Genomic DNA, 17,128 nt, shown 5'->3' on the forward strand with positions numbered 1-17,128 from the left:
AATCCCAGAGGTGCTGGCAAACCCTGATTGGCAGTCCCCAACCTCAGCCGCACCCGTAGTTTTCCCTTTCACTGCCCAGTCTGGAGTTCGGGTTGAGACAGCTCAGATCGGTTCGGCCCTGGGATTTATTGAGCTGTTCTTGACTGCGGAGCTGTTAGACATAGTTGTGGCCGAAACAAACAGATATGCCACACAATTTATCACCGCTAACCCGGGAAGCTTTTATGCCCAGCCTTTCCGGTGGAAACCAGTCCAAGTTTCCGAAATTAAAACTTTTCTGGGCCTCCTCCTCAACATGGGCCTGACAAAAAAGCATGAATTGCGGTCATATTGATCCACGAACCCGATTCATCACATGCCCATGTTCTCTGCTGCTATGTCCAGGGCACGTTTTGAGGCCATCCTGCGTTTCCTGCACTTTAGTGACAACACCGCCTCCCGTCCCAGGGGCCACCCTGCTTTTGACCGGCTCCACAAAATTCGGCCCCTCATAGACCATTTCAACCAGAAATTTGCAGATATTTATACCCCAGAGCAAAACATCTGCGTAGACGAGTCCCTGATACATTTTACCGGGCGCCTTGGCTTCAAACAATACATCCCAAGCAAGCGCGCCCGGTATGGGGTCAAATTGTATAAGCTCTGTGAAAGGGCCACAGGCTATACCCACAAATTTCGGATCTATGAGGGAAAAGATCAGACCCTGGAGCCGGTCGGTTGCCCTGACTACCTGGGGAGCAGTGGGAAGACAGTTTGGGACTTGGTGTCACCCTTATTCGGCAAGGGGTACCATCTTTATGTGGACAATTTTTACACAAGTGTGGCCCTCTTTAGGCATTTGTTTCTAGAACGGATTGGCGCCTGTGGTACCGCGCGAACTAGTCGCGCGGGCTTCCCCCAACGGCTCGTTACCACCCGTCTTGCAAGGGGGCAGAGGGCCGCACTGTGTAACGAAGAACTGCTCGCGGTGAAATGGAGAGACAAGCGTGACGTTTACATGCTCTCCTCCATTCACGCAGACACGACAATACAAATTGAGTGAGCAACCCGTGTCATTGAAAAGCCCCTCTCAGTCCACGACTATAACCTCCACATGGGAGGGGTGGACTTCAATGACCAGATGTTGTCTCCGTATTTAGTTTCCCGCAGAACCAGACGCTGGTATAAGAAGGTGTCTGTATATTTAATTCAATTGGCTCTGTACAATAGTTTTGTTCTCTACAGTAAGGCTGGGAGAACTGGATCCTTCCTCAAATTTCAGGAAGAGATCATCAAGAACCTCCTGTACCCAGGAGGTTCCGTGGCCCCATCCACCAGTGTAGTTAGCCGTCTACACGAGCGACATTTCCCCAATGTCGTTCCTGGTACCTCAACCCAACAGTCACCCCGAAAAAGATGTCGTGTCTGTAGCAGGAGTGGAATAAGGCGTGACACCCGCTATTTCTGTCCTGACTGTCTTGACCACCCTGCCCTATGCTTTGGAGAGTGTTTCCGGAAGTACCACTCACAGGTACACTATTAGCATAGGGATCATCTCACCAGGATAGGCACACAGGGCTATTAGGGCCCATTCACTCACTGCTGCTGCAAACGTCTCCTTTCACATGGGACAAAGTGCATAACGCACTTCGCCACATCTTTGGGCGATTTGCGCTTTGCACATTGACCCATGGGGAAGGAGAGGTTTGTTCTATAAAGGTAAAAAAACAAAAAAAACTAAAAAAAAAACACCAGTAAGCAAAAAGGTTAATGTTCAGTTAAAAAGTTAAAGTTACATGTTCTGTTGCAAAGTTAATAAAATTATTGCGTTGCGGCCTGGTTTTTTTTTTTTTTTTTTTTTGTCTTTTTACCTTCCAGGTGGACCAACCGATCGACCAGCTGCAGCACCGATGTGCATTCTGACAGAAGCATTGCGCTGCTGTCAGATTACACGCAAGTCGGTGTATGCGGCGCTGCAAGACGGGATTTTCTCCTCTGCAGTAACAGATATGTTTTTTCCGAGGCATACGAGCTGAGGAGGAGGCGGCGTTCCTATGCTTTGGCAAACACTTTGTATATATATATATATATATATATATATATAAAAATCCCGGCAATGATTTATTCATCCAGATCGATTGATGTGAATGGAGAAATCTGGTTTGCCAGGGCATACGAGCTAAGTGGGTATGGATGTAGGGCGGAGCTCCTATGTCCTGGCAGACGCCTTTCCCCTCCATCTTTTTTTTTTGGCAGAGATTTTTTCATCCACATTGATCGATGCGAATGAAGAAATCTGTGCCGTTCATTTTTTTCTTTCAGCCCAGAGGCTGAACGGAAAAAAAAATCTCATTACCTGTATGCTCAATATAAGGAGAATAGCAGAAACTCCTAATGCTGGCCATACATGTAATGATTGCGGAGACCCTCAAATGCCAGGGCAGTACAAACACCCCACAACTGACCCCATTTTGGAAAGAAGACACCCCAAGGTATTTGCTGAGGGGCATATTGAGTCCATGAAAGATTAAAATTTTTGTCCTAAGTTAGCGGAAAGTGAGACTTTGTGAGAAAAAAAAAAAAAAAATCAATTTCCGCTAACTTATGCGAAAAAAAAAATATTCTATGAACTTGCCAGGCCCCTCATTGGATACCTTGGGGTGTCTTCTTTCCAAAGTGGGGTCACATGTGGGGTATTTATACTGCCCTGGCTTTTTAGGGGCCCTAAAGCGTGAGAAGAAGTCTGGGATCCAAATGTCTAAAAATGCCCTCCTAAAAGGAATTTGGGCACCTTTGCGCATCTAGGCTGCAAAAAAGTGTGACACATCTGGTATTACCGTACTCAGGAGAAGTTGGGAAATGTGTTTTGGGGTGTCATTTTACATATACCCATGCTGGGTGAGAAAAATATCTTGGTCAAATGCCAACTTTGTATAAAAAAATGGGAAAAGTTGTCTTTTGCCAAGATATTTCTCTCACCCAGCATGGGTATATGTAAAATGACACCCAAAAACACATTCCCCAACTTCTCCTGAGTACGGCGATACCAGATGTGTCACACTTTTTTGCTGCCAAGGTGGGCAAAGGGGTACATATTCCATAGTTCACCTTTCAGATTTTGCAGGCCATTTTTTACACATTTTGATTGCAAGGTACTTCTCACACATATGGGCCCCTAAATTGCCAGGGCAGTATAACTATGCCACAAGTGACCCCATTTTGGAAAGAAGACACCCCAAGGTATTCCGTGAGAGGCATGGCGAGTTCTTAGAATTATTTTTTTTTTGTCACAAGTTAGCGGAAAATGATGATTTTTTTTTTTCTCTTTTTTCCTTACAAAGTCTCATATTCCACTAACTTGCGACAAAAAATAAAAAATTCTAGGAACTCGCCATGCCCCTCACGGAATACCTTGGGGTGTCTTCTTTCCAAAATGGGGTCACTTGTGGCGTAGTTATACTGCCCTGGCAATTTAGGGGCCCAAATGTGTGAGAAGAACTTTGCAATCAAAATGTGTAAAAAATGCCCTGCAAAATCCGAAAGGTGCACTTTGGAATATGTGCCCCTTTGCCCACCTTGGCAGCAAAAAAGTGTGACACATCTGGTATCGCCGTACTCAGGAGAAGTTGGGGAATGTGTTTTGGGGTGTCATTTTACATATACCCATGCTGGGTGAGAAAAATATCTTGGTCAAATGCCAACTTTGTATAAAAAAATGGGAAAAGTTGTCTTTTGCCAAAATATTTCTCTCACCCAGCATGTGTATATTTAAAATGACACCCCAAAACACATTCCCCAACTTCTCCTGAGTACGGCGATACCAGATGTGTGACACTTTTTTGATGCCAAGGTGGGCAAAGGGGCACATATTCCAAAGTGCACCTTTCGGATTTCACCGGTCATTTTTTACAGATTTTGATTGCAAAGTACTTCTCACACATATGGGCCCCTAAATTGCCAGGGCAGTATAACTACGCCACAAGTGACCCCATTTTGGAAAGAAGACACCCCAAGGTATTCCGTGAGGGGCATGGCGAGTTCCTAGAATTTTTTATTTTTTGTCGCAAGTTAGTGGAATATGAGACTTTGTAAGGAAAAAAGAGAAAAAAAAAAATATCATCATTTTCCGCTAACTTGTGACAAAAAAAAAAAATTCTAGGAACTCGCCATGCCCCTCACGGAATACCTTGGGGTGTCTTCTTTCCAAAATGGGGTCACTTGTGGCGTAGTTATACTGCCCTGGCAATTTAGGGGCCCAAATGTGTGAGAAGTACCTTGCAATCAAAATGTGTAAAAAATGGCCTGCAAAATCTGAAAGGTGCACTTTGGAATATGTGCCCCTTGGCCCACCTTGGCAGCAAAAAAGTGTGACACATCTGGTATCGCCGTACTCAGGAGAAGTTGGGGAATGTGTTTTGGGGTGTCATTTTACATATACCCATGCTGGATGAGAGAAATATCTTGGCAAAAGACAACTTTTCCCATTTTTTTATACAAAGTTGGCATTTGACCAAGAAATTTTTCTCACCCAGCATGGGTATATGTAAAATGACACCCCAAAACACATTCCCCAACTTCTCCTGAGTACGGCGATACCAGATGTGTGACACTTTTTTGCTGCCAAGGTGGGCAAAGGGGCACATATTCCAAAGTGCACCTTTTGGATTTCACCGGTCATTTTTTACACATTTTGATTGCAAAGTTCTTCTCACACATTTGGGCCCCTAAATTGCCAGGGCAGTATAACTACCCCACAAGTGACCCCATTTTGGAAAGAAGACACCCCAAGGTATTCTGCGAGGGGCATGGTGAGTTCCTAGAATTTTTTATTTTTTGTCGCAAGTTAGTGGAATTTGAGACTTTGTAAGAAAAAATAAAAAATAAAAAATCATCATCATTTTCCGCTAACTTGTGACAAAAAATAAAAAGTTCTATGAACTCACTATGCCCATCAGCGAATACCTTAGGGTGTCTACTTTCCGAAATGGGGTCATTTGTGGGGGTTTTCTACTGTTTGGGCATTGTAGAACCTCAGGAAACATGACAGGTGCTCAGAAAGTCAGAGCTGTTTCAAAAAGCGGAAATTCACATTTTTGTACCATAGTTTGTAAATGCTATAACTTTTACCCAAACCATTTTTTTTTTTTGCCCAAACATTTTTTTTTTATCAAAGACATGTAGAGCAATAAATTTGGCGAAAAATTTATATATGGATGTCGTTTTTTTTGCAAAATATTACAGCTGAAAGTGAAAAATGTCATTTTTTTGCAAAAAAATCGTTACATTTTGATTAATAACAAAAAAAGTAAAAATGTCAGCAGCAATAAAATACCACCAAATGAAAGCTCCATTAGTGAGAAGAAAAGGAGGTAAAATTCATTTGGGTGGTAAGTTGCATGACCGAGCGATAAACGGTGAAAGTAGTGTAGTGCAGAAGTGTAAAAAGTGCTCTGGTCATGAAGGGGGTTTCACCTAGCGGGGCTGAAGTGGTTAAAGGGCTTCTGTCACCCCACTAAAGTGATACTTTTTTTTTGGGCTAATGAAATTAGTTATATTGCGATATATGACAATATAATTGTGTTACTTACTTTGATCCAGCAGTTTCTGCAAAAAACGAAGTTTTAATATATGTAAATTCGGTCTCTACCAGCAAGTAGGGCGGCTACTTGCTGATAGCTGCTGCAGAAATCCGCCCCCTCGTCGTGTTGATTGACAGGGCCAGCCGGGATCTCCTCATCCGGCCAGCCCTGTCGGCATTTCAAAAATCGCGCGCCTGTGTTGATTCGGCAAAGGCGCTCTGAGATGAGGAGGCTCGTCTCCTCAGCACTCCCTCAGTGCGCCTGCGCCGATGACGTCTTCTATTTCGGTGATGTCATCGGCGCAGGCGCACTGAGGGAGTTCTGAGAAGACGAGCCTCCTCATCTCAGAGCGCCTGCGCCGAATCAACACAGGCGCGCGATTTTTGAAATGCCGACAGGGCTGGCCGGAGGAGGAGATCCCGGCTGGCCCTGTCAATCAACACGACGAGGGGGCGGATTTCTGCAGCAGCTATCAGCAAGTAGCCGCCCTACTTGCTGGTAGAGACCGAATTTACATATATTAAAACTTCGTTTTTTGCAGAAACTGCTGGATCAAAGTAAGTAACACAATTATATTGTCATGTATCGCAATATAACTAATTTCACTAGCCCAAAAAAAAAAAATCACTTTAGTGGGGTGACAGAAGCCCTTTAAGCAATTTTGAGCGTGGCATGGTTGTTGGTGCCAGACGGGCCGGTCTGAGTATTTCACAATCTGCTCAGTTACTCGGATTTTCACGCACAACCATTTCTAGGGTTTACAAGGAATGGTCTGAAAAGGGAAAAGCATCCAATATGCGGCAGTCCTGTGGGCAAAAATGCCTTGTTGATGCTAGAGGTCAGAGGAGAATGGGCCAACTGATTCAAGCTGATAGAAGAGCAACGTTGACTGAAATAACCACTCGTTACAAGAGAGGTATGCAGCAAAGCATTTGTGAAGCCACAACACGCACAACCTTGAGGCGGATGGGCTACAACAGCAGAAGACCCCACCGGGTACCACTCATCTCCACTACAAATAGGAAAAAGAGGCTACAATTTGCACGAGCTCACCAAAATTGGACTGTTGAAGACTGGAAAAATGTTGCCTGGTCTGATGAGTCTCGATTTCTGTTGAGACATTCTAATGGTAGAGTCCGAATTTGGCGTAAACAAAATGAGAACTTGTATCCATCATGCCTTGTTACCACTGTGCAGGCTGGTGGTGGTGGTGTAATGGTGTGGGGGATGTTTTCTGGGCACACTTTAGGCCCCTTAGTGCCAATTGGCCATCGTTTAAATGCCACGGGCTACCTGAGCAGTTCTGAAGGCAAAAGGGGGTCCAACACCATATTAGTATGGTGTTCCTAATAATTATTTAGGTGAGTGTAGATGATGACATAGGATATTATGACATTACACAACAGAACATATCAAAACCATTAACTTTCCTTGAGGAAAAAGTAGCTGTGCATCAATTCCCAATAGATAATTATAGACAAGTAAATACAAGTAAAATGTCCCATTTCTGTGGCAACATAACATGCTATATTCAGATTTATTGACAGAATTTCAAGGGGTTGTTTGAGCCCCAAAGAAAATTGTGGCTGGTCAGGCTGGTTTATTGGTTCCTGTAGGGCATCTCCATCCCTGCAGCTTCCAGTCCCAGCTTGGCAAGAAGTGTGACGTGTCAAATCCCCATGTCACCACTGCTGGCCACCACTGCTGACCAGTCTCAATGGTGATGTGTACTGGCACAGCATGTGACCACTGAGGGTCTGGACCTGACTGCAGTTCGTTGTCGTAACCGACTTGAGTGGGCAAATTCACACATTCTATTTCGTCTGGCACGTTGGAGAGGCGTTCTGTTTGTGGATGAGTCCTGGTTTTCACTGTTCAGGGCAGATGGCAGACAGCATGTGTGGCATTGTGTGGGTGAGCGGTTTGCTGACGTCAACGTTGTGGATCGAGTGGCCCATGGTGGCAGTGGGGTTATGGTATGGGCAGGCATATTTTATGGACAACGAACACAGGTGCATTTTATTGATGGCATTTTAAATGCACAGAGATACCGTGACGAGATCCTGAGGCCCATTGTTGTGCCATTTATCCACGACCATCACCTCATGTTGCAGCATGATAATGCATGGCCCCATATTGCAAGCATCTGTACACAATTCCTGGAAGCTGAAAACATCCCAGTTCTTGCATGATCAGCATACTCACCGGACATGTCACCCATTGAGCATGTTTGGGATGCTCTGGATCAGCGTGTACGACATTGTGTTCCAGTTCCTGATAATATTCTGCAACTTCGCACAGCTATTGAGTTGGAGTGGACAAACATTCCACAGTCCACAATCAACAACCTGATCAACTCTATGCGACGGAGATGTGTTGCACTGCTTGCGGCAAATGGTGGCTACACCAAACACTGATTGGGCAAAACCAAACACCAATTAAGGCAAAACTGTGCACATTTCAGAGTGTCCTTTTATTGTGGGCAGTCTAAGGCACACATGTGCAATATTCATGCTGTCTAATCAGCACCTTGATATGCCACACCTGTGAGATGGGATGGATTATCTCGGCAAAGGAGAAGTGCTCACTAACAGTGATGGCCAGTTCGCATTGCAAACTCATGCGGGCTGCCATCTTTTCTCACAAGTCCGGCAAGGCGCAGTTAAGCCCTTACCTGTGCCTGTGTGCGAGTTGGTCCGAAATCAAATGCGGTCCCCGGGAGCAGGCAGTACCGAGAACAGACGCCGGGGGCCTTCATCGGGCTGTTCTTGGAACTGCCTGCTCCCGCTGACCGCATTTGTTTCAGACCGGCTCGCTGCACAGGTAAGGGTATACCTGTGCCTCGCCGGACTTGTGAGAAAAGATGGCAGCCCGTATGTGTTCGCGGGCGAACAATGCGAACTGGCCATCATTGCTCACTAACACAGATTTAGACAGATTTGTGAACAATATTTGAGAGTAATGGGTCTTTTGTGTATATAGAAAATGTTTCAGATCTTTGAGTTCAGCTCAGGCAAAAATGGGAGCAAAACGGAAAGTGTTGCGTTTATATTTTTGTTCAGTGTATATATGTAGGTATAGACTGGGCACACATACCATTTTGTAGATTTGTAGATATAATCGGTTACCATATTAGATGACACATTCTTATGCAGGATGGCATGTTTGTATTCTCATGCACAACCATATTTGACAAGTCAACCTTCTACAGAATGCTTAGATGTTCACATTATGTTGAAATTATTATATTCCAACTACATCTTACATTGACTACCTTTGCACTCTTTCATGTTTATACATGACATAACCTACAAATCACAATTGCACCACAACCTTAAAATTTCCCTATAAAAAATAATTTTCAAGCAACATCTATAGCAATAAATGTTTCTATGCTGGAAATTTTGCAGCAGTCCCTTGTGTCTTCTTGCCCATAATGAAACATTCAAGTTGTGGTGTGAAGATGTTGTGATGGTTGTTGTGTAGCCCTAGATACAATTTCAAGCAGTAGAACTACAGCAGACCAATAGTGACCCTTGTATACTTATAAGTCTTATCTTTTCCATATTGTTTTCCCTTGTTACCTATGATTTATTCATATAACAATTTGGTGATCATTTCACATAACTAGATGACATCATGATAAGCTCTTCTGAAGATTAGTGCTGCTGATCTGCCAGGCCCATTGATCTGTTGACCATTGAGACTTGTATTGTACTATTCTTCTATATGTGGATATTTAGCAATTTCATTAGTATGTAAAGTTAAAGGGGTTATCTCACAAATGTAATAAAAAACTAAAAATATTTGGAGTAATACACTGTTATTTTAACTACAGTATGTCAATGCAAAAGAATGCTGTATTTTCCAGCAGCAGCTCTTTAAGCACCTACATCATCAAGCAACTCATTGCAATCAGCTTTTGTTAACCCCTTCCTCCGATGCATTGTCCCTCACTTACAGCACCAGAGATTCCACTATAGCACTATGGTAGCCAATGAGCCCCCCAATTTCTTTCTCCACTGTCTAGAGATCCAGTTTTATACTGCTATGAATGCAAAAGTAGGGATGAATGAAGGGTGTCTGGACGCTTCACCTGCTTCTCTGAGATCACTACGCAGGCACAAGGAGGAGGGAGACAACAGTGAAGCTACTATGCATGTTAGTCCACCACTGAATGCAGGAGAAGGTGGACCATAATTCTTATCACGTGAGAAACAGCAGGGGGCGCTACCATGGAGAAAAATGTAATGTACATAAAAACTTTACAGTATTTTTATTGCATGCATATTGCAATAATATAGCATTTGAAGTGCCCTGTTCATTGCATGGTAATATGTTTCATAGGATAACCACTTTAAAGGAATAAATCTGACTTTCTAAGAATGGGCCAATTCCAGTAAATGTGCTCTAAAGCCATGTATCACATTAAAATGTAAGTCTAACTGTTACAAACAGTTGGAATGAAGCTGTGATCTTCAATCTGAGCCCTGTCCTTAGATCACTATTACCTGGAATCTGTATATAAATAGAACTTTCTCAATGTAATGCAGATGTTTCTTACTAATATCACATCCTGTGTGTCATTATATATCCTATTTCTTCATCTGAACATTTTTTTCTGCATTATCATAGTCCTACTTGTACTTTTGCTTGTACACTGATGCTTTGAACCCATGTGTATATTGAAAATAGAAAGGGATGGAGGCTTTAAAGGGAACCTGTCACATTAAACATGGTTTCTGAGCTGAAGGCTCCATGTTCTAGAGCAGGAGAAGCTGAGCAGATTCAGAAAAACTTGTATTTCAGTAAATTAAATCCCTGCTCATTCTGAGGGTTGAAGTCCAAGAGACGGCCCTATCAATGATTGACAGCTAGCTCTACACACAGTCATAGAGGGAAGGTTGTCAGTCACTGATAGGACCGTCTCCTGGACTTCAAAAGTCCAGATGGAGCAGGAATTTAAATGAATAAAATAAAAGTCATACTGAATCTTTTCTCACAAAACTATATATCAATCTGAATAGAAAAGAGACCCCCTGCGCTCCTATTGTGTGGATCTGTATAAATCTACCTGTATGGGGAGATCCTGCTGCTCAATGTCTGGTAAGGAGCTATTGTTCTCCTTAGGTAAATTTATGCAAAATGGATATATCACCCGTGGGAGATATGGGACATAAGCGCTGGAGTACACAGTCCAAAACAGCTAGTCCTTTAGGTAAGTATTATGGTTAAATACTAGCCTGAATAAGTGTGTAATTAGCTGCAGAAATATATATACCAATACGAATGGTTATGAGGATCAAAACATGTGGTCAATAGGTGGGGGTGACAAGAGGCATATAGGTCGGAATATATAAATATTGGTACTGAAAATAGAACAGTGAGTGAAGGGTTAATACTGATATTCCCAATATCGTTGGTACCTTATCCAAAATGTTCTCTAGGTTAGTGTTCCATCCACCTGAGGATTCTGAGGATATCAAAATCCCCATCATCACAACATATAGTGTAGGGGTCAATAATTTTAAAAGAATCATATACAAATACTTGGATATTTTAAAATACGACAAGATCATTGGGAATAAGATCCCCAACAACCCTATATTTATTTTTTAAAAAGCCCCAAACCTGGCCAATCTGGTGGCCCCCTCTGTTAAGAAAGATAAAGCGATCCTGAAAATATGTGCCAAAAAAGGTTTTTATCCCTGTAGACTGTGTACCAACTGCAAAATCCTGAGGCACCAGGTCAAACCCACATTTCAGATAGATACCCCACAAGGCAAACACACAATAAAGGACTATATTACCTGTCATACTAAAGGAGTTATCTACTATATTAAGTGCCCGTGCTGTAAAATGTATGTGGGGCGAACTAAAAGAGAATTTAGAGTCAGACTAAGGGAACACATTAATAATATCAATAAAAAATCCGAGAATCATCCACTGTCACGTCATTATACAGAATTTCACCAGGGCAAATTCTTAGGATCTATTTTTGGGGGCATAGAAAAAGTCAAACAAGACGAGAGGGGAGGCGATTACATCAAAGCCATGTCTAGAATTGAGAGTAAATGGATTTTTAAATGCAACAGTTTGGCCCCAAATGGACTCAACCAGGAAATAGAACTGTTTGCATTTCAATAATAAATAAACATCCAATAAGCCCCCAAAGGTAGAACATACCAAATAAAATTACAAAACAACATATTGATGGTGCTCTGTGGATATGTATATAATCAAAACAAATCAAAGCTGTCACTCTCCTGTATAACCTAATCCCAAACAATGCAATAATAAAGAAACAAACAAAGAAGTGAATATTCGAAAAAATCCATGGGGAAATGAATCGCACTTAGTATGTCCATTACAGATTGACAGTTTGGCACCTCCTCTATTTCAAGATCAATGTTTGCCTGTTGCCATGGGAAACCGGATAAGCTATTTAAACCTCCAATGTACAACTAGTAGACTAACCCTGACGAAGGAGGCTCTGAAACGCGTAGGTTACAGTCTTTTGTCCTACGGAGACTCCCGTACTTGTACCGGTGACGTCACCGCAAACGGTCTCCCGGGTAACAGACCAAGCTCCCTCGCGCCGCGCGTGCTTCCGGCCGGGGCCGCGCTGCTGCTGGCAGGTGAGCAGAAGAAAGCCGCGATCTGAAAGGATAACAGCATCCCTATAGGAACAACAAGAAGAACTCAGAACACGGCAAATGGAACACTAACCTATGGGTGATATATCCATTTTGCATAAATATATATCAATCTGCTCAGCTCCCCCTGCTCTATAACTTGCTGCCTGTAGCTTAGATTGCGTGTTCATGGTGACAGGTTTCCTTTAAACTCAATTTGCAACCTACAAGCTTGAGCCTAAGGGTACGGCCACACCGTCCGCTTTTTTTATGCAGTTTCGGAAGTGAAATTCAGCAGTGGATAAAAGGAGAGAAAGTATAAAGGACATATGTGACTTCTCTTTTTTCAATTCATTCCTAGTGTTGGCTTCCAAAACTGCATCAGGAAACCTGACCGTGTGGCCATACTCTTAGGCCCCTTTCACACGGGTGGGTATTCCGCGCGGATGCGATGCGTGACTTGAACGCATTGCAGCGGCACTGAATCCGGACCCATTCATTTCTATGGGGCTGTGCACACGAGCAGTGATTTTCACGCATCACTTGTGCGTTGCGTGAAAATCGCAGCATGCTCTATATTGTGCGTTTTCCACGCAACGCAGGCCCCATAGAAGTTAATGGGGCTGTGTGAAAATCGCAAGCATCCGCAAGCAAGTTTTCACGCACGGTTGCTACAAGACGATCGGGGTGGAGACCCGATCATTATTATTTTCCCTTATAACATGGTTATAAGGGAAAATAATAGCATTCTGAATACAGAATGCATAGTACAATAGCTCTGAAAGGGGTTAAATTTTTTTTTAAAAATAATTTAATGCACCTTAATCCACTTGATCGCGCAGCCTGGCATCTCTTCTGTCTGTCTTCTGTGCTGTGTGCAGGAAAAGGACCTGTGGTGACATCACTCCGGTCATCACATGGGCCATCACATGATCCATCACCAGATGGATCATGTGACGGACCATGTGATGACCGGAGTGACGTCACCACAGGTCCTTTTCCTGAACACAGCACAGAAGACAGACAGAAGAGAGGCCGGGCAGCGCGATCAAGTGGATTAAGGTGAGTTAAATTATTTATTTATTTTTTAACCCCTCCAGCGCTATTGTACTATGCATTCTGTATTAAGAATGCTATTATTTTCTCTTATAACCATGTTATAAGGGAAAATAATACAATCAACAGAACACCTAACCCAAACCCGAACTTCTGTGAAGAAGTTCGGGTTTGGGTACCAAACATGCCGATTTTTCTTACGCGCGTGCAAAACGCATTACAATGTTTTGCACTTGCGCTGAAAAATCGTGCATATTCCCGCAACGCACCAGCACCTTTTCCCGCAACGCCCATGTGAAAGAGGCCTTACAGTTATGTTTTTCACATTTCACATTCGACAATTCAATCTTTTTTTTTTTTGTATGACATTATTAGATGAACCACATACATTAATGGATTAGAATAGGCATTAAATAACCAAGGAAATTCATAATGTTTAGCTCTGTCCATAGGAGAGAGAATAAAACGGTATAAGTTCCAATCTGGAGTGATGATGATACATACAGTATATTCATCTCATGCCTGTGTCATTTTAAGGCTACTTTCACACTTTCTATTTTCTGGTATTGAGATCCGTCATAGGGTCTCAATACCAAAAAAAACGCTTCAGTTTTGTCCCCATTCATTGTCAATGGGGACAAAACGTAACTGAACAGAACGAAATGCTCCAAAATGCATTCCATTCCGTTTGGTTGCCTTCTCATACCGGAGAGCAAACTGAGCATGCTGCGGTTTTCTTTCCATCATGAGATGCAGAGCAAAACGGATCCATCATGACCCACAATGCGAGTCAATGAGGACGGATCGGTTTAACTCTGACACAATAGAAAATGGATCCGTCCCCTATTGACTTTCAATGGAGTTTATGACGGATCAGTCTTGGCAATGTTAAAGATGATACAACCGGATCCGTTCATAACGGATGCAGATAGTTGTATTATCACTAACGGAAGAATTTTGGCTGAACCCTGCTGGATCCAGCAAAAACGCTAGTGTGAAAGCACCCTTAAAGGTGCATTTTAGTTCTAATACCAAGGTCATGAAAGAGTTACTGTTACAAGCCTTCTATTGCATTTTACACAGGAGCTATATTTATACTTAGACTTTGTTCCTCTCTTAAAAGTTGACCAGATTTTCTCAGGATCAATATTGTGACTGTTGAGACACCATTAGACATCTGTTAGTGGACGTGCAAATCAATAAAATTGAGAAACGACAAAATTATTTGCTGTTATTCATGGTTCATTGGGTACTCAAGATTGTGTGAATATTTTCAAGGTGCTATCCGATTGAATGACGTCCCTATATAATAATTTTATATTTGTAGTGCATAGTATTTACCAAGCTGTGTTTATAGGACAACTTAAAAGAGAAGGATTTCTGCATGGTAAACAATGGAGAATTAACAGTATGTTGGCAAGCATCTATCCATTTTATTTATTTATTTTGCTCACTTACATAGCGCTATTATATTCCGCAGCGCTTTACAGACATTAGCATCACACTGTCCCTAATGGGACTCACAATCTAAGTTTCCTCTCAGTATGTCTTTGGAGTGTGGGAGGAAACTGGAGTACCCGGAGGAAACCCACACAAACACGTGGAGAACATGCAAACTCCATGCAGATATTGTCCTTGATCAGATCCAAACCTAGGACCCCGGTTCTGTAAGGCACCAGTGCTAACCACTGAGCTACCACGCTGCTCTATCTATCTATCTATCTATCTATCTATCTATCTATATCGCTATCTATCAAATTGAGCCTGGAGTGTCTAATAAATTGTATGGACACCTTTGCAGTGTTTTTTTTTTTATTCTTCATATAAATTAATGAGGACATGTCACTTCTCTTGTCTACTTGCCCTCATTCCCCATGGAATAATAATTTTGAAGTAACTATATGTTGTGCTATTCCTCTAATATTTCTACTAGAATTTCATGAGTTAATTGCTACTAGTCTGCAGTAAAGGTTCAATTGGATAGTACCAGTTTGGGGGTTGGTGGGTAGAGGGGAGGTGTACCTGCACAGTCTGCCACCAGCAGCAATGATTTTACAGTGTAAGAGTGTGCGGGGTCACACCTATTTGGACTTTTATTGCAGATTGCTGGGAATTTGTTCCTAAACCTCTACTAGGTATAATAGAGGAATGGCACAACAAAGAGTTATATGAAAAGATGTTCCAGAATTGTCATTACATGGGGAATACAAGTAATTACTATAACAGGTAGGTCAGGAGAGGTGATGGGTCCTATTTAATCAGTTTTCTAAATAATCTTCTTTAAAACGTTCCTACCATTTTGCGTGTGTGTAAGTCCTTTGCATAGTTATTGGAGAGGCTGAATCTGACAAATAGCTGTCAGAGATTGCAGTCTCTGTTTTTCCCCTTCCTTTCTCTCAGTTTTAGAGATAACAGAGTGAAGAGAGGCAAAACAATTCAATGTGAAGTTCACACCGGCTGTATATAGGAAGGAAACTATACACATGGCAGTCTGCAGGGGAAAACAGTAGTATCCTGGGCACACAGATCCAGCATGTGTTACTGGGAGAGACACATCCACACGAGAAATTTATGGAACTAGAAGCAGGTTCAGATTGAATATCAACTATTCTTTGCTCAAGTTAACCTCTAACGTACCATATTTTTTGTGCTCTATAAGATGCACTTGACCCTAAGATGCACCTAGGTTTTGAGGAGGAAAATGCAGAAGCACTATATTCACCAGTCCTACTATGTACTAATGAGCTCTTCCATAATGGAAGTGCTCATTAATAAGAATACCTGCCCCCCCCCCCCCCCACTATAGGCAGTAAAAGTGGGTCTTATGGAGTGAAAAATATGATATGTAAAAAACATGTATATAATAGCAAAGGTGTTAATAGCCTTCAAACAAGTAAAATGTAAGTAGCAGATCAAGTGAATAAGTCAAATCTATTGAAAAATTACATGTGTGTTCCAAAATGGAGGAATAATTGACATATAAAATAGTGGTGGAAGTTCATATTGATAGAATGGCCTACACATCCATATGTTTGATACACAGGACTAGAAATGACAAGAGTAAAAGAAAACTCTAGGCAAAACTGATGTTTTTCCTAGCCCAGGGTCTGTAGGAAGGAAATTTAAAGGGGTTATCAATATTGTTAAAGATGTGTGAATTTTATTCTATATTTTTGTATATCTAGGATTGTAATGAGTTAACTTTTTCTTCTCCAAGTGCCCACCCACCCCCTCTTTGTTTCAAGACTGGAGAAGAGGGGGGGGGGGGCAAAGAGCTGTGCTGTGAGAAGTGTCTGATTTCTCATCCTTGTACAGGTGTCCCAACAAGGGAGGTATATAGAGAGTGAAGGAGTGCATAAGCCAATTATATGGCTCGATGATATGTATATATTATTCACTGCCTATAGAGAAGCACCTGTTTGAAGTGTCACATATGACGTATGCAGTTTTATTGTTAGAATAGAAGCCATAAAAAAATGGCGATTGTAACCAGATGTTTACATTAGTTCACATTCCAAAGTAGGGCCCAGTGCGCAGATGCCAGGGTGTTATCTCATCTCTCTTATCTCTTCTTCCTTTTTGACCAATGAAACAATGTTTAAGCCTCAGTGAGGACTGCCCTCTTCTGAAGATGTATATACGCTTACCCCATGTAATAAAACCTATTGCATTGACAATCTATGTTTCAGCGTCTAGTCTCTCAGCCACGCGTGGATATTAACCCCTGGGGGGGTACATTGATTTGGAGCACCAGAGTGCATCTAAAATGCTCTAATTTAGGGCTACCTTGACAATATCATAAACTTCCCCCCATGTGCTGGGCCCCTCACAGGAAATATACTTACCTGGGTCCCCGCTCTCTGTGCTGCTCCTGATCCC

The sequence above is a fragment of the Bufo gargarizans genome, chromosome 1, assembly GCF_014858855.1.
Source record: "Bufo gargarizans isolate SCDJY-AF-19 chromosome 1, ASM1485885v1, whole genome shotgun sequence".
Classification (NCBI taxonomy): Eukaryota; Metazoa; Chordata; class Amphibia; order Anura; family Bufonidae; genus Bufo; species Bufo gargarizans.